Here is a 19,318-nt window from a genome sequence, read left to right as displayed (position 1 = left end):
TCAGATTCTGTTGTCTAGATAACCTTTTGTTGGATTAGTCTTTATGTGACTGCTGTGATCTGCCTGACATGAATCCCAAGGAATTACTGATACACAGATTTTATCTGCACATGAAGGATAAGTGAATAATCAAGCTCCTGCATGGGACTGGATCCATTTGTTTCTTGTTGTATTGTCAAATTGTGGTTCTTCCTCTCCTCACTGACTCTCTTATCCTCATTTTGGCGAGATTCCCTTTCTTAGTAGAAGAAACACTTTGTTAAGTAGTATAGACCTTCCTGCTAATAGGAAGTTTCTTGATTCTAAAACCTATGTCTTACTGCTTCTTAAAAATGCTCTACCCACTAGGCAGTTAGTGAGTTAATAGCTTCCTCTGAAGCGGATCAAAACTGATTATAGCTTCTTAGCTGGTCTATTAAAATCTTAATAGTTGTTTTCCTCTTCTCAGCTTTCCCAAACAAACAAATGTACTTTAATCTATTCCATGGTCATTCTGAGCACAATTATTAGTACCTACACTATGCTGGCTGCTTACCCTATGAAATAACAACCATCTGCCAACCATTACTAAATTTGGGTCATCCTTTGACTAATCGTAAGAGAAACTGTCCTGTACAGGTCTCCCTTTCAGATAGTCAGCTTCCTGTGTCTAAAGCTGCCAAAGATATTGAAGTTATGTTAAGTTCAGGATGTCCTAAAGAGGGATTATGAATTCTAAAAAGACTTTTCTATAGCTCACTGCTTTGCATGCATCTCAACCAATTAAGCTCTCCAAACTTTTCAAGGCCAGATTAGAAATAATTTTCCTGATAAACTATACCATAACTGAGGCCTTTTCCAAGAGCAATTTAGCCTCCACTTACATTTTGTTGAAGCTACCTTGTGGCTAAAGACCCATGTTAGTGAGGATCTATTGCTCCTACCATCCATAGATAAGTGAATTTAAGTCATTATAGGCCTGAAAGGCAATTTCATTTTAGAAACTTTCTCTACCATCTTGGAAATCAAGTTGCTCTGGTATATCCTTCAATGAATCCCAACTCAAACACAATTTATGTATTAGACTCGCTTGCACTTTTTATTGGCTTAATGGCAATACCTGCCAAGTAACCATCCATTCAAAGATCATTTGTTGCTAAATGATGGGAATGAACCAGGAAGACAGATCACCTCTCCAGACTCTGAAATTATATTCTAGAAACCAGGGCAAAAACCAGATACATTCAAGATCATCTGGCTATAAATGACATTTCAGTGTTGTGTTACAAAAAAGAAGCAAGGATTATAAGAAAACTGCAACCTATTTCAAGGATCTTTCCTTGTCCCTTTTGACATTTACTGTTTTTCAGATCCCAGACAGGTGGATCTTTTGGTTTTTAAATAGTATACTTGAATTCTCTTTATAAAACATTCCACATAAAACTTAGCTTTTCTTGCTTTTTTATATTAGAGCCACCTGGATACCTTAACAAGCAAGCCTTTTTCTAATAAAAGTTATTCTCTTCACTTATTTTACAGATCCTTATTGTTGCTTTGTTGTAGCAGGAAGTAAATTGTAACATACAACCCAATCAACATTGAAGAATAAAAAAACCATTGAATTGACAGCCAGTCTGAATTTTACTCTTCTCTTTGCCACAACTATTGCAGATAGTATTTTCATATTACAAAAAATTTTCCATACAAGAATCATATGAGGCAAATAATGCAGGTAGTCAGAGTAACTGATGTAGAAGTGACTGGAACTTTGATTATCGCTTACTGACACAGGGTGGGTCCCTTTTTCCTTCTATTCACTGAATCCTTTGGTCTCAGTCAAGACCCTTCCCAGCCCCCCCCCCCCACTCTCTGTGTCCTCCTCTGTGTCACATCATGATTGCATTTTTCTCTCAGATCCAATTTATCTCATTGCAGCACCCTTTCCTCTTACCTATGGTTTTCCTCAAAGTCCGCCTTTTCTTAGTGGTTGAGGGATGTTAGCCCTGGCTATAGGGGTACAACTTTGACCCTCTGGGGATGGATTGCTGTCTTTCCTGGCATTATTTCACCTGGGATGGACTATGTTTTGCAATGATCCCTCTCCCCTCCTTCAGTGAATTAGTGTGGACTGAAGAATTCCTAATTATGTTGTTGGCAGGTATTATCTTTGAGTACTTATGTAAACTCTTATTAGCTGTGTGACCCTGAGCAAGGCAGGGAGAGAGAGGAGGGGAGACAGAGAGAGAGAAAGAGAGAGACAGAGACAGAGAGACAGAAACAGAGACAGAGAGAGAAGAGAAGAAAGAGAGAGAGAGAAATAGAGAGAGACAGAGACAGAGATAAAGAGACAGAAAGAGAGAGTGTGTATATGTCACATAACTAGGAAGCATATCTGCTGGACTTGTGTATCCAGGGCACAATGCCTCCAGTATTGGAAACCTTCGCTTTGTTGTTGACAAACAGGAAATAAGATGGTGAACAGTTTTGGCAGAGTCTGTAAGGAATTTAAATTAAATTTAAAAAAATACTTGGCTACTTTACACTATGGAAAGTATCATTCCTGTATTATACAGGTATAGTAATTATACACACAACATAATACAGTAAATAATGTAAATGAAAAATCATCACTTATTATTTCTCCTTAATATAATCCAAATTCAAAATGACTTTGATAAATTGTAGAATTATGAAACATAAACAGAAAGAAAATCAGAGGAAACAAATACAGGACATATCACAGGTGGGGGAGGAGAGCTAGCCTATAATATAAACTCTGCAAGTAAGTAAGATTTAATTTTAAGATTTAAAGAATGACTGTAAACCAAGGTTGAATCATGCATTATTACTGCAAATCTTCCCCCCCCTTAAAGCAAGCTGAACAATGGGATTCATAAAGAATTAAGTAAATAGGAACCCTGAAGCCATCCTTTTATTACGCCCAGCCATGAGAAGACAATGTAACTTAATGGATGGTTCATTAGACCAAGAAAGGGGAGACTTGTATTAAAAGCCTTTCCCCAACACCTACTAACCAGATGATTCTGAACAAACTCCTTAAATTCTATATACTTTATTTTCCTCCTCTATAAAATGGGAACAATATTGATATTACTGTGGATTTGTAGTGAATACTTGGTTTGAGTTCCCAGTCTTGTTACTTACCATTTGTGTTACTGTGAGCATCCTTGGGTCTCAGTTTTCTTGTCTACAAAACTAGGGCATTGAAGTAGATTATCTCTAAAGTCCCTTCCAGTTTGGACATTGATAACTTAATGATATAAATACCTGCTTCACAGAAATGTTGCAAGGAAAACTAACCTTTAAGTGATATGCAATTATGAGTTATTATTCTTCTCAGCTTAACTATTGTTCCTTTGAACAAATAGCTTTATTTTCTCTGGTTTCTGTTTCCCCTGCTCCTTTCTTAAAAAAGAAGAGGTCCCTTCCAAATATAAAGTCCTGAATTTCTATGATTCTATCAGAGATATAACGTATATTTGGAGGGGATTAAGAAAATACTTTTCAGAGAAAAACAAAAGATTTGGAGATGGAAGGCACTTTGGAGTGATGGTCAAGAGGTGTCAGACTCTTGGATTGTAGCCCAAGTAGCCTTTGAAACTCAGGGATGGTCAGAAATCAGACTAAAATGTAATTGGGAAATGTTTTACAAATTTCTTTTCTTTTTTTTTTAATTTATGGACTAAAATAAGGACTACATAAAAAAATAAGATTGCACATGAAACTACAAATCCATTATGTGTAACTTGCTATTCCTTTTAAATGTTTAAACGGAACATATAAAAAAGTTATCATCGGCAGCCCTCTTTGTAGTGGCCAGAAACTAGAAATTGAGTGGATGCCCATCAATTGGAGAATGACTGAATAAGTTGTGGTATATGAATGTTATGGAATATTATTGTTCTGTAAGAACAGGAGAATTTCAGAAAGGCCTGGAGAGATTTGCATGGACTGATGCTGAGTGAAATGAGCAGGACCAGGAGGTGATTATATACTTCAACAACAATACTATATGATGATCAATAATGATGGACGTGGCCCTGTTCAACAATGAGATGAACCAAATCAGTTCTATTTGTTCAATAATGAATAGAATCAGCTACACCCAGCGAAAGAACTCAGGGAAATGAGTGTGAACATAGCATTTCCAATCCCTCTGTTTTTGTCTGCTTGCATTTTTTATTTCCCTCTCAGGTTAATTTTACATTATTTCAAAGTTGATTCTTCTTATGCAGCAAAATAACTGTGTGGATATGTCTACATATATTGTATTTAACATATACAACATGTGTTGGTCTACCTGCCATCTGGGGAGGAGGTGGGAGGAAGGAGGGGAAAGTTGGAATAGAAGGTTTTGCAAGGGTCAATGCTGAAAAATTACCTATGCATATATCTTGTAAATAAAAAGCTATAATAATAAAAAAACTGCAAAAAAGTTATGTAAATTTTTTTCTTGTTTTTCTTCCTCTCCTATTACCTCCTCTCCATGCCGTCTCTAAGGCTGTGTGTGTATAAACATACATATGTAAAATCATTCTATATATACATCTATTTATCAGTTCTTTCTCCAGATTCCTATAGAATCTTCCTTATGGTAGTCAAAATGACTTACTTGCTCAAAGTTTTTCTTAAAACAATATTGCTGTTACTGTATACAACATTCTCTTGGTTCTGCTTATTTTGCTCTTTATTATTTAGTGTTAGTCTATATATGTTTTCCTAAGCCATAAGTATGATCCTTCTAAGTCATAAATTTGATATTTCTAACCAAAAATCTGATAAATAATATGTTACATATTCTTCACATTTTCTTTTAAAATCTTTATATCTAGGTCATAGAAATAATAAAAAATGCAACACAGAAAATATTAATGTATGATTTTTTAAGATATGCCACATCAAGGAATGTTATATATCTGAGATTGGTACTACTGTGAATATAGTGTACTCTCTTCATTTTACAAATAAGGAAACTGAGACCCAGAAAAGTTTGGAAAATAAGATTTTATGAGGGCTCCTTGCTCTTTTCAGTGATTTTCAACCTGGGGTCTCTGAATTTGGTTAAATTTTTTTAATACCTTTCAATATAATTAATTGGTTTCCTTTGCAATCTTATATATTTTATTTCATGCATTTAAAGACATCTGAGAAGTCTTTAAGTCATATGAAATGATGCAAAGTGAAATAAGCAGAACCAGAATAACATTCTATACAGTATTATCAATATTGTAACAATGATCAAGTGTGAAAGTCTTAGCTATTTTGATAAAGACAATAATCTAATACAATTTCAAAGAACCTATAACAAAATGCTATCAACTTCTAGAGAGAGAAATGAAGAACTGAGTACAAATTGAACAATACTTTGTCACTTTTTTCTTTTTTAGCATATGTGTGTGATCGTGTGTGTGTGTGTGTGTGTTTTAACATGACTAATATGGAAATATGTTTTGTGTAACTTCACATTTATAATTGATATAATATTATTTGCCTTCTCAAAGGGATGAGGTAGGCAGGAGAGAAGAAGAGAATTTGAAACTCAAATTTTTAAAAAATGAATGTTTAAAATGTTTAATGTAATTGGGAAATATTTAACAAAACACATTGTTGGTGTTCAGTCATTTCAGTCATGTCCAATTCTTTATGACCTCATTTGAGGTTTTCTTGGCAAAAATGCTGGAGTAGTTTGCCATTTCTTTCTCCAGTTTATTTTATAAAAGAGAAACTGAAGTAAAACAGGGATAAGTGGCTTGCCTGAATTAGGCAGCTAATAAGTCTCTGAAGCCAAATTTGAACACAAGAAGATGAGTGTTCCAGACTCCCGACTCAGCCCTCTATCCACTGTGCCATCTAGCTGCCCACCAAGATAAATAAAATACATAAAATTATATTGAAATATATTAAAATTATGTTAGTATATATTAAAAATTAAAGTTATCTGAGGAGATAGTTATCATCAGACTGCTGAAGGGCTCAATCACACACACACACACACACACACACACACACACACACACACACACACACACAAAGATTAAGTACCCTTATTAAGGAAAGGAAAATTTAAATAGCTTACACAAAGAAGAAAAGGCAAATAAAATATTCAAGCATGAGGTTTAACTGTAAAGTATTAAGTGATTCTTGTTCTTTATTCTCAAAGAGTACCAACATGATATCACTATGTGGGGATCAAGGGACAATGTGTCTGATTGTGGCTGATCAGATCTATAAAAGCTCAGAAGGCTCTACACAGGCTGGACACAAATAGTCCATAGGAACAGTTGGAGTGGAGATGTCTTTAAATGAATACATTTTATGTTTCTTTTGAGCTACTGCAGTTCTGCTTTGCTCAGAGGGCACAGCACCTTCTTTGATATAAGCATGCCATACTGGACAATTCTGTGTCTCACAATTAAATCCACAGTTCTTCAGAGAGACATTGAGAGCATCCTTGTACTTCTGACTTCCATGACAGCATTAACTTGTGTGAGTTCTCCATAGTTGTCTTTTAGGCAAATTCTAACAATGTGGCCGTTTCTCTGCAGGATAATTTGGATACTTAACAGTCTAGTTCAAGAAGAGACTTCAGTGTCTGGTACCTTATCCTGCCAGGTGATCTTCAGAATCTTCCTAAGACAATTCAAATGGAAGCAAATCAATTTCCTGGCATGGAGCTGGTACACTGTCTTGTTTTCACAAGTATGCAACAACATAATGTAATCCTGCAACTTGTTAGGCAGCTTAATACCTCTTCTCTCCTGCATTTTCCTTCACAGCCTCTAAACAATGAACTAGCTCTGACAATCTGACATCAACCTCATCATTTATTTAGACATTCCTGAAAACTATACCACCAAGGTAATTGAATTTGCCCACACCATTCAAAATTTCTTCATTTGTCATAACTTATGGTTCCACATATGAATGGTGTAGTGCTGGCTGTAGAGAATCTCTGTTTTCTTGATTAATTGTTAGGCCAAAATTAGCATAAGCAGCAGACAATTGATCCATATTTTGTTGCATCTCAGCCTCAGAGGCTATAAAAGTTGCATAATCATCTGCAAACAAAAAAGTCACCCAAGAATTCTCCTTCCACTTTCGTCTTGGGTTGTTGAATAATCCATCATCAGTGTGGTAGCTGAATCTTGATGCTATTTTTGTCCTTGTTGAAGTCTTCTGACAACGTTTGATGAAAACATCATGCTAAAAAGCATGGGAAGCAATCACACAGCTCTGCTTCATTCCACTAGTGATTGGGAAAGTGTCCTTTACCCAGAATATGTGCAACCATGCACTGACATGCAATACTAATGAATTTTAGGCAACCAAATTTTGCCATGACTTTCCATAAGCCCTCTTGGGTAGAAGATCATCTTCCGGGTGAAGGATTGGCCTGTTAAGGAAGACACTGGCAAGAATCTTGCTAGCATTGACTAAGAGGACTGCCTGCAATTGTCACCGGATAATTTATTTCCATTTTCTTTTATAGAGATTGTCATTGGAGGTATTCCCGAACTCCTAGAGAGATAACCTCTTCTTGTCAAAGAACCAGGAATATTTAAGTCAGTTTTTATATGAGCTATGGAACTCCTTGCTCTGTAAATCTCACCTGAATAGAATCAGCACCAGGCACGTTACCTCACGAGAAAAGTTGAATGGCATTCAAAACCTCTTCTTCATTTGGAAGTTTGGCTAGAGAGAAGTTGACTGTTAACTTCAATCTGAGGTCTATGGTCAATGACTTCAGTATTGATTGATGAGAGTCTGTTGAGAACACTAAGAAAGCCGTTAGCCAACCTCTCCGGTATCATGTCCTTATCACTGAGTGGTTGAGATATAACATATGGACTTTTGGCCCACAAATAACCTTCAGGGGATCATAACAGTGCTTTGAATTGCTATTATCAGCAAAAAACTGAATTTCATCTGCCTTCTTTCTGAACCTATTGAACTGAACATCTCTCTTAAGTTTCACTTGCACTTTACTTTTGATGGAATTAAATGCTGCTTTCTTAAAGATGGATAAACCATCCTGCTGAGAATGTAGAGTTCTCATTTTTCACTTAATCTTAATGTTTGTGAGTGTTCTAGTCCAGATGAGCAAATGCGAGGTTGGACACCAAATCTCTGAAGGCTGCTATTCTCTTCTATTCCATTGTTGCCAAATGCTCAGTTTTCCCTCCAAGTTAGCAATGAAGTATTCTCACTCAAAGAAGTGCTCTAATCTGATGACATGAAGTATTCTGGTAGTCATCTTGCATTGGGATCACTGCTTTTGAATTCTTAGCTTGCAGAAGATACATCCAACTAGTACATTGTTGGTGGAATTGTAAATGGATCTAACCATTCTGGAGAACAATTTGGAACTGTGCCCAAAGAGTTATCAAAATGTGCATCTCCTTTGATACATCAGTGTTTCTACTGGGCTTATATCCCAAAGAGATCTTAAAGGAAGGAAAGGGACCCACATGTGCAAAAATGTTTGTGGCAGCCCTCTTTGTAGTGACAAAAAACTGGAGAATAGTTGAATAAGTTATAGTATATGAATGTTATGAATTATTATTGTTCTGTAAGAATAGATCAGTAGGATGATTTCAGAGAGGCCTAGAGATACTTACATGAACTGACGCTGAGTGAAAGGAGCAGAACCAGGAGATCATTGTACACAGCAACAAGATTATATGATGATCAATTCTGACAGATGTAGCTTTTCTCAAAAATGAGGTGATTTAGGCCAGTTCCAATGGTCTTGTGATGAAGAGAACCAACTATACCCAGAGAGAGGATGGTGGAAACTGACTGAATCACAACATAGTATGGTCAACTTTTGTTGATGTTTTTTACTTGCATTTTATTTTCTTTCTCACTTTTTTCTCTTTTCTATCTGATTTTTCTTGTGCAGCAAGATAATTGTATAAATATGTATGCATATATTAGATTTAACATATTTCTACCATGTTTAATATAATAAAGTCCAACCCTTTGCACTACATATTGCCTTCATCACTCTCCCATCCTGTCTATGTCTTCTTACAATGACAAAGTCTATTTAGTGCCCATTTTTTGCTGGGAAGGTGCATCCATGTAGTTTTATTGCTTTTAGGTAAACAGAAGACAGTGTCGATAATAAGAAGGTCAGGAGATACACAAGTCTTCACAAGTCTATAAATGACCATTGCTGTTGCTGTTTCCAATTCTATTCTTCCCAAAGGCTCTGTGCCATGTGTGATAGTCTGAACCTACTCTACCATAAACATCACCCAGAATTATAAGCTTGTCCTCTTTGGGCACATTGAATATGAGGGTCTCTAGGTTTTCATAAAATTTTTCTTTGACCTCCTCAAGGTTCGTCATGATAGAAACACAGGCATTGATGATGGTGGCTTGGCACTTTCCTGCAAGTGGCAATTGTATTGTCAGGAGCCTGTCATTAATTCCTTTTGATAGGTATATAAGCTTGTTGATTACATTATTTTTGATTGCAAAACCTATGCCAGCTTCACAGTACTCCTCTTCACTGTGGCCACTCCAGAAAAATGTGTTTTCAACTCTGACTTCAATAAGCTGGCCTTCATTTGGCAGCCTTGTTTCACTCATGGCTAATATTTGGATGTGATACCTGCTGAGTTCTCTCTCACAACAAAAGCTATTTGTCTTTCAGGTCGACTGGATTTTGTGTTATCCATAAATGTGCACCCATGCTGTGTATTGATAGTGACTGGAATTATCTTCACAAAAGTTTTTTTTTTTTATTTCAACCGTAGGGTGGAATCCCCTACCTGCTGTACTAAGCAAAACAGAATTGGGTTAAAAAGACAATTTTAGGACACCAGGTAAGAAGTACAGACCTTAAAAAAGGTGAAAGTGGTAAAATGGTCTGGATGAGGTCTTTTGTTGTACATAAATTGGATTTAAGTGAGTCAGAATTTTGTGAAGTCATTGCCCTCACTCTTTCTTTCAGCGTCATTGGAGTCCAGATAGGGATGCAAGGGATGCAATGGATGACCTTGGTGTCTTGGATGTCTAACCAAGTTCTAAGCATTCCCCAGCACTAGCTTTACCCACCTTCACAGCCACTGACAGATTGTTCTTACCTGCCTAATTACTGGGATAAGTCTTCACATGGTTGGAATAGAAGCACTCACCCATTTGTTTGAGATGGTGACTTTCAACCTCTTTTAGCTTGTTTACTTAAAGTGTTTGCCTTTGTGGTCACTGTGTATGTTCCAGCTTCTTGGAGCCACAGGTAAGAACTGGGTGAATCAGGTGGACACCAACGATGAGAAATTTTCCTGAAAAGGATTCCTCAGCCCTCACAGCAGAGGTACTAGTCTTTCCCAAACACCTGTAGGCCCCAAAGCATTAAATATCAATTGATAAACTCCACTCAAGACTTATTATCTTTATTTCCTAGCTGTGCCTCCCAGGGAAAGAGTGGAACAAAGAGAAAGAGATGCTGTAAGATGATTAACTACATGTCTTTAGCAAGTGCTATTTATTTTCTAAATTCTGGGGACTAAACAATATTATGTCTCAAATTGTAGAATTCTTATTGTTTACAAAACATTTTAATATAAACATCTATTACCTCTCACCTGGGCACCTGCTCTCTCTTTTTCTACTCACTCCCTTTTGTTAATCCATTGTCCATTTAGCTCTGCAATTAAACGTGCTAATGCATAGGTCAGATCAAGTTACAATTGGCTCAGAAATCTTTATTGGTTCTCTGTTGCCTACAGCACAAAGTATAAATTCCTCTACCCATAAAAGAAAAATTCCTGTACTCTCCAATATGGCTGCCACTTACCTTTTCAGTATTAGCTCACATTATTCCTCTTTCCTTTTTCTATGTCACAGCTGAAATGTCTTATTAGTAGTGGCCATAACTCAGCGCTCCACATTTTCCCACAGGCTGTCCCTAATGTCTGGAATTGACTTAGAGCCCAGCTTCTTCATTGTGATTCAAGACATTTCTTGAATGTAGGGGCTGCTAATTGTGATTTATTATCAGTAAAAATTTTTTTTGCATACCTATTTTATATATTTATATACCCAGGTCACATAAAATTTTCTTGGGTGAAAAAAGGTCGCAAGTGGGAAAAGTTTAAGAAGCTCTGGGCTAGAAAGAGAATTTTAGAATTAGAAAGGGCCTGGTCACCAATTAAGTGGATTGAGTCCACCTCAATTTTGAAGAAAAAACCCCAAACTTTTTTATAACATGCCAATTAAGGAATCATTTAGCTTTGTTTATAGACTTCCAATGATGTGCAACCCCTTACTTTCCAAAGAAGCTATTCTGCTTTATTTCCTAAGTAATTTTAAAAAATTGTTTAATCCAGGAGTTGTTAACTTTTTTGTGTGTCTGGTGAACCCCTGGACCTCCTTTTCAGAATATTTTAAATGCAGAAAATAAAAACACAAGATAACAGAGGAATTATTGAAATTGAATTGAAATATATTTATCAAGTTAAATTGAAATATAGTTATCAACAAATAAGAATAAAAAGCAAAGTCATAGACCTGTGGTTAAGAACCATAGATAGCTCTAGTCCAATCTCCCTTTATTTTCTTTAAAAAAAATGAGGAGCGGACATGGTGAGTCATTTGTCAATATCACTGACATCATAATAACAGCTAATATTCTGCAGGAAATATGGTTCATGCCTTTTAACAGCTAATATCTCCCTTTGTGCTAAAAAATTCAGCAGAATTGAATTTGAGCATCTCAGAACATCTTTGTAAGGATTATTATCATAAGAGAACACATTAAAATTATGGTTTTTATGTTGCTATTTAATCTGCATGTATCTTGTATATACATAATTGTTTGCATGCTATGTTTCCCCAATTAGAACATCAGCTTAAAGGCAAGAATTGTGTTTTTGCCTTTCTTGGTATATCTACTGATTAGCACGGTACCTGGCATATAGTAGGCATTTAATTATTGCTTGTTGATGGTGATGGTGTAGCCATTCCTAAATCAGGAATGGGAAGAGATTTTAGAGATAATGTAGTTCATGGATCTCATTTTGCAGATTAGACAGTTGAGGTCCCAGAGAAGTAAATATCTTACTAAGGATTTTATAGAGAAGCAATAGAATAGCCAGGATTAGAACCTCATGTTCTACTCGATATATCATTCTGCAGATAAATTCCTCCTAAAGCAAAAGAGTTTTAAGAAATTCACTTTACTCAGGTGACTGGGTAGAACGGAGTAAGATAACTGGTTATTGTCCGTTGCTGTTGTTTTTGTCCAATAATTTCAATTGTGTTTAATTCTCTGGGATTTTTTGGGGGGAGTGGGGATTTTCTTGGCAAAGATATTGGTTTGGTCTGCCATTTCCATCTCTACCTCACTTTACAGATTGCATAATCTGAGGCAAAGAGGGGTAAGTGATTTTTAGGGATCACATAGTTAATAAGGATCTGAGACTGGATTTGAATTCAAGTCTTTACTGATACATTGTTGGTGGAGTTGTGAAAGAATCCGGCCATTCTGGAGAACAATCTGGAATTATGCCCAAAAAGTTATCAAACTGTGCATACCCTTTGACCCAGCAGCGCTACTACTGGGATTATATCCCAAAGAAATACTAAAGAGCGGAAAGAGACATATATGTGCCAAAATGTTTGTGGCAGCTCTTTTTGTTGTAGCTAGAAACTGGAAGTTGAATGGATGTCCATCAGTTGGAGAATGGTTGGGTAAATTGTGGTATATGAAGGTTATGGAATATTATTGCTCTGTAAGAAATGACCAGCAGGAGAAATACAGAGAGGCTTGGAGAGACTTACATCAACTGATGCTGAGTGAAATGAATAGAACCAGAAGATCGCTGTACACTTCAATACTGTATGAGGATGTATTCTGATGGAAGTGGAAATCTTCAACATAAAGAAGATCCTACTCACTTCCAGTTGATCAATGATGGACAGAAATAACTACACCCAGAGAAGGAACACTGGGAAGTGAATGTAAATTGTTAGCACTACTGTCTATCTATCCAGGTTACTTATACCTTAAGAATCCAATTCTTACTATGCAACAAGAAAATTGGATTTACACACATATATTGTATCTAGGTTATACTGTAACACATGTAAAATGTATGGGATTACCTGTCATCTAGGGGAGGGAGTAGAGGGAGGGAGGGGAAAATTTGGAAAAATGAATACAAGGGATAACGTTGTAAAAAAAAGTTACTCATACATATGTACTGTCAAAAAATATATAATTATACAATTAATTAAAAAAAAGAAATGAATTCAAGTACTTTTGACTATGGAACTGGCCAACTGCTTGCCCTAGATATAGCAAATATTCAAAAAATTTTCAAAATTCAAAAAACCCCTTTTCCATCATTCATTCATCTGCCTTTCCATTATTATTTCATCTTAGTCTGAGCACAACTGATTCCTCATTTCTCCAAAGTACTCCCATCCTCACCTCTTAGAATCTCTAGTGTCTTCCAAGCATTTACAATCAGTGTGAGTTTGAGACAATGTTAGATTCCCTTTGTCTCCTTTGAAGGCTAGCAAGAAACCCTAAGGGAGAAGCCTCCAGGCTGTGGGGATAGTTACCAAACACAGACCTAGAACTTCCCTTGTGATGGACACTAATGATGCAGTCCGAGATTACATCAATCGTCTGACATATCAAACCAAGGATTCACATAGAATTCTCAGGCCATTAAGCATGTGTCCCCCCAATCCCAATCAAATTTTCTTTACACTATTATCTAGCTGTGCTTCCCTCTTGATGAGACTCTGGAGTTGTTGATTTTTCAAAACATGTAAATTTGATGTAGGGAGGATAGGTGATGTAGTAGATAGAGAACAGGGATTGGAAGTAGGAAAACCTGAAGGCAAATTGAGTCTCACATACTAGCTCTGTGTGACCCTAGTAGGACACAAAATCTGTTTGCCACGTTTTCCTCAGCTATTAAATAAGGATAATGGCATACACTTATATTTGTAAAGTAATTAGTGTAGTGACTAATACATAGTAGGTGTTTAATAAATGCTTGTTCCCTTCCCTTTCCCTTTATTCCTATTAAATTTCATTTGCTTAAATCTGAGCTACTGGTCTATTCTCTTTGGCCTGTGACCGGGATCACAGGATCTCAGAACTGGATAACTTCAGAAGCCAACATAGCATCCCTGAAAAGAAATGCCTGCTTCAACATCTCCAAGAATTATTATCCAGCCTTTGCTTGAAGACTTCCAGTTGGGGTTTGGGGTGGCAATGCCCAAAGACAGCTCAGTTTACATTTTGAATAGCCTTATTTATTAGGAAATTTCCTTACATAAAGCTAAAATCTGTGTCTCTGAATCTTCCATCTATTGTTAAGCTTTTAGAGTCAAACAGATTAAGTGTAGTCTGTCTTCTGAATCCCCGTCCCCTTCAAATACTTGAAGATAGGTATCATATTCCCCCTAATGATACACTCTGAAGGGGGAAGAGAGGGAGAACAGCTGTCTGCTGAAGTCCAGGAGGGTTTGCAGCTGTTCATGGTTATTGAATACTCTTCTTTCTTCTTCCCTATAAAGGGGCAATTAGGAGATTCTCCGGACAATGGCAATCAGTAGAGTAGGAGGAGAGAGTGTCAAGAATGGAATGTGTGGAGAATGGACTGTGGCCTGAATGTTCATGTTGTGGTTTGAGGGATCCATTGTTATTAAGACTAAAGGTTTAAGAAAGTGTGAGAGAACACAGTGGGTTGTGAATGAGCAGGGTTGTGTTTGGGAGTGGATCCCTGGGAAGGCAGAGGGCATGCAAGGCATAGATTCATGCCAAAATATAAACTGAGCTGCCTTTGGGATTGGTGTCCCCCACTGCCACCCCAAACCCCAAACTAGAAATCTTCAAGTAAAGGTGGATAATCATGTCCACAGCACTGTGGGCATTTCTGAATATGTATTCTCAGAAATTTGGAGTTGACTACCTGGATGCACTTTGTTTTAAGAAATATAGGAAAAAGGATTATTTAGGGTAGCATTTAGAGGTAGGTGCCTCTATACTGAACTAAGACAGAATGGGCACAGGTTCTGGTGTCTTGTCCATGAAATCAGGCAACAAGCATTTATTAAGCACTTACCGTGTGCCAGGCAAAAACAGTTCTTGTCACAAGGACAAGAACTTCAGGGATAAGTTTCTAAAAAAAGGGACTTATTAGGAGATATGACATATAAAATATCTATGTGCAGCTAAGATATACACAGACTAGATGGGAAGTGATCTTGGAGGGAAGGTACGCTTTCCTAGTATAGGAGACCTGAAAAGGCAAAGGTAACGTGGGCTCCTGAGAGAACCTGCCTTCACATGGGACTGCCAAGGGATACACAAGCATGTGGAGAGTGACTAAGCTCTAGTTAGTGTGAGGTCTATTCACACATAAATCTTTGCACCATATTAAACATTCCCAGTTCCTCCAATCCATCCCCCCTAGGGCATCATCTCCAAGCCCTTTGCCATGCCAATTATGCTCTAACCCGTCAGTGTCCTTCCTTAGATTTGAAAATAATGTTCAAGTTAAAGTCCAATCAGGGCAAAGTCCATTGGGAAGGTTACCTCCTGTGCTCTGGAAACTATGTCTCTCTTCATGAGGCCCACAACCCTATTCCATTTTTTTATCTGCTTGCGATTCAATAACATTGAGCTTGCAACTTCATTTCTTTTTTTTAAATGCTATTATTTATGATCCCTATGATTCAGCCATGTCTAAATCTTACACTTAGTAATTTAATTAAAAAAAAAAAACACAAGCTAAGGACTTCGCACTTACCCTTATTAAATTTAAACCTATTAGAACTGCAGGAGTATTTTTCTGATTTACCATCTAAGGTTAGCTATCTTTCCTAGTTTTGTAGCTTCTGTAAATATGATAAATATGATCTTTATAACTTGTTTGGCTTCTCTCCATCTTTCTAGATATTTTACAGTTTAATCTCCTCTAGCCACTCTACGAACCAATGACAATGGTCTACTTGCAATTTTTTGAACATGACACTCCATCTTGGGTTCTGCACCTCTCTCCCATTCCTGGAATTCTCTCCCTCCTCATTTCCTTTTCTCACCTTGACTCCTTCAACACTCAGATCAGATCCTACCTTTTGCAGAATTCATCTGTTGGTGATTTTGCTCGAAATACCTTTCTGCTGAGGTTAATTCCCAGCTACTCTGGGAATTGCACAGGTTGTTGTTCCTTTTCCTTCATTCTCAAAGAGGAACAGGACATCATGGAGGTGATGCCATGATATGCAAGTGAATTGGATTTAAGTAAGGGAGGGCTGTGCAAGGTCCCCTCCAGAGCCATCTGGGTCCAGTGGCCAGATATAGATCAAAATGACTGGAGTAGTTATTTAAGTGTTGCTTCTCCTATTAGAATGTGGACTCCTTTGGGACAAGAACTGTGTTTTTATAGTAATTTGTATTTCCAGCATGTAGTACAGAACCTGGCACATAGTAGATAATTACTAAATGTTTGTTGATTGAGTTGAATCACTGATTAAAAACAATAACAACACAAAATAAACCAACCAACCAGAGAGCCAAGGGAAGTTGATAACACGATAGATCCTGTGGAACTTTGCCAGAGACCTTCCTCCAAGACATCAATTTATTCATGGTTATTCTTTGGGTTTGGTGTTTGACCCATTTCAATTTACTTAACTATACTATCCTCTCCTTGTTTAATTATTTCAGTCAGGTCCAAGTCCTTATGCTCCCATTTGGGGTTTCTGGGCAGAGATACTGGAATGTTTGCCATTTCCTTCTCTAGATCATTTTATAAATGAGGAAACTGAGGCAAACAGAATTAAGTGGCTTGCCCAGAGTCACACAACTAGTCAGTATCTGTGGCTAGATTTGAATTCAGAGAAGTGAGTCTCCCTGACTTCATGCCTGGCATTTTATTCACTGTACCACCTATCTACCCTATACTATTATCTAACATCTAGCTTTCTCCCAAAAAAGTAGTATGAAAGGTTTGGTTAAAATGCTTTGCTGAACTCTATGTCTAAGACACTCCCATTATCTGTCAGTCAAAATACTATATTTCAAAAGTAAATGAGATTAATCGGGCATGGTCTGTTCTCAAGGAACCCATACTGGCTCTTAGTAATCGTAGCTTTTCCTTTTAAATCATTCATAAACTATTCCTTTAATAATGCATTCTAGAATTTTGCCAGGACTCTGTTAAATTCATTGGTTTATAGTTTACAGTCTCTAATCTTCCTGTCAGTACAACATTTGTCATTTTAGAGATCACTGAACTCCCCAGTTATGCATGGTATTTCTTTTAGGACTCTACGATGCTGTTCATCTGGTCCTGGGGCTTGAATTCATTGAGGAAAGTTAAGCACTCTCTTACCATTATTCAGCTTATCATGGGTTTCAATTTCCAATTATCCATCCCACTCTGAAGATTCTTTTATTTTTTGGTGGAGAAAATAGATGCAAAACAAATATTGCATTTTATCATAGCTTCATCCACACTCAGGTAGTCCTTTCCCTTCTTTAAATTCCCTTAAGAGCTTGATTTAATTTTTTTTAAAAAGCCCTTTTTTGATGTAAGCCTCCTCTCACAAGGCTTTAGTTTTCCTAACAATATTCTTTCCAGATTTTGGCATATTTTTGTATTTATCCTCAGTTACTTGCCTTTATACACATTCATTTTTGACATCCAAGTTAAGTGACTAATTTTCTATATATCTGTATCTGTTTTTTTAGACAACTTTTTCTTTTCTTCCTCATTGGAATTATATGACTTTTTATTTTCACATGTTCTCCCCCTCTTCTCCTCCCCACTCCCCAGCTTCCTATCCTTTACAAATCAACTTTTTAAATAAACTCTTAGGATACAGGATACTACTTATTCTTTCTCTGATCCCCTTGAGGATGCAAGTCATTTTGCTAGCATTTTCCTTTTTTATCTATCACAAACCTTAAGATGTTGTGATTACTTCCTCCTCAAATTGCTGTCATTGAGAAAAAAATATTTTATTTTTATTTATTAAATATAAGAAGCATTTCTAAAACATAGTGAAATAAAAAGATGATAGCACATGAAATTGAAAATTTATTTTGTACATATTGCTATTCCTTTTACATATATAAAATTATCATGTAAATTTCTGTCAATTTTATCAATTCTTTGGATGCAGATAGTATCTTTCCTTATATGTTCTTTATAATTCATTTGGGTATCTACAATAATCTAAATGACTCATTTGCTCAGTCATTCTTTTTAAATAATAATAGTATTTTATTTTTCAAAATACATGTAAAAATAGTTTTCAGCATTCACTTTTACAAAACTTTGTGTTCCAAATTTTCCTCTTTTCTTCCTTTTTACTTCTCTCCTATATAGCAAGTAATCCAATATAGATTAAACAAGTGCATTTCTTCTAAAAGTATTTTCACATTTGTTGTGTGCTCAGTCAACCTTAAAAGAACATTGCTGTTATTATATATGATGGTTCTTCTCTTCACTATTTTCATGCAAATCTTTCCATGTTTTCCTGGGATCATTGAACTCCTCATTTCTTATAGCACAGTAGTATTTCATCACAATAATATACCACAACTTGTTCAGTCCTTCCCCAATTGATGGGAATCTCTGCTATTGTTATTATGCTAACCATGTCTTCCATATTGGTCAGCATCAAGTTCAGTATAGCAAGGTGTACTGAGAGTTTGCTTCAATTTCTAATTTCTATGTCAAAGGTAACAGTAAAACAAGTAGAAAAAATAGTAACTGGTCTACTTTAAATCTCTGGACCTCTACTAGACATCCAAAGTCCCCCATCCCAGCCATAATCTACCTTTGTGCCAATTTCTAGAAGCAACTTTGCAATCTGTTTCACTTGGCTGGAAATATCTACAATATTGATTCTGTTTTTTCCTGCCATTGATCCTTATTCTTAATGTTTTACATTATGTTTTCATCTTCTGCTTTGTGGATTTCCTCATAGGAGTATATCTCCTTGATAACGCACTATTCCCTGTTTTATCTGTTTCCCTTATGTTAAGATATAACCTTCCTTTGCCATAGTCTAATCGTGAGTCATATCCTGCCAAGTCTTAGTAATGCTTTAAAGATTGAACTTATCTCCTGTAATTGAGATCCCTAGTTCATTTTGTTTATTGTCCACACCCTGTATTTTTGTGTATGGATAATTGCGGCCATGAGCAATATTATTGCCTGTCTTCTTAGATAGAGTTCTTAAATAGATGTCTATCGGTATGTGAATGTTGAACAGACAGAACAAATGGACAATTAACTAGTCCCAGAATCAAAAACAGGAGCAGACTAGATTG

At 36.5% G+C, this 19,318-nt stretch overlaps 1 protein-coding gene across 11 annotated transcripts in view; it reads right to left on the bottom strand.

The window, feature by feature from the left end:
- Positions 1-19,318, bottom strand: part of TLR5 (toll like receptor 5) — a 114,542-nt gene that overhangs the window by 60,180 nt on the left and 35,044 nt on the right. Inside the window, exon 3 of one of the 11 annotated variants that reach the window (XM_074262652.1) lies at positions 10,146-10,345. The exons of the other annotated variants lie outside the window; for them this stretch is intronic. The gene's annotated coding sequence lies outside the window, so the exon portion shown is untranslated. The remainder of the gene's footprint in view (positions 1-10,145; positions 10,346-19,318) is intronic. 11 annotated transcript variants of the gene reach the window in all.

Source organism: Sminthopsis crassicaudata, chromosome 4, assembly GCF_048593235.1.
Source record: "Sminthopsis crassicaudata isolate SCR6 chromosome 4, ASM4859323v1, whole genome shotgun sequence".
Lineage (NCBI taxonomy): Eukaryota > Metazoa > Chordata > Mammalia > Dasyuromorphia > Dasyuridae > Sminthopsis > Sminthopsis crassicaudata.
This window is presented reverse-complemented; position numbering and strand designations above follow the sequence as displayed.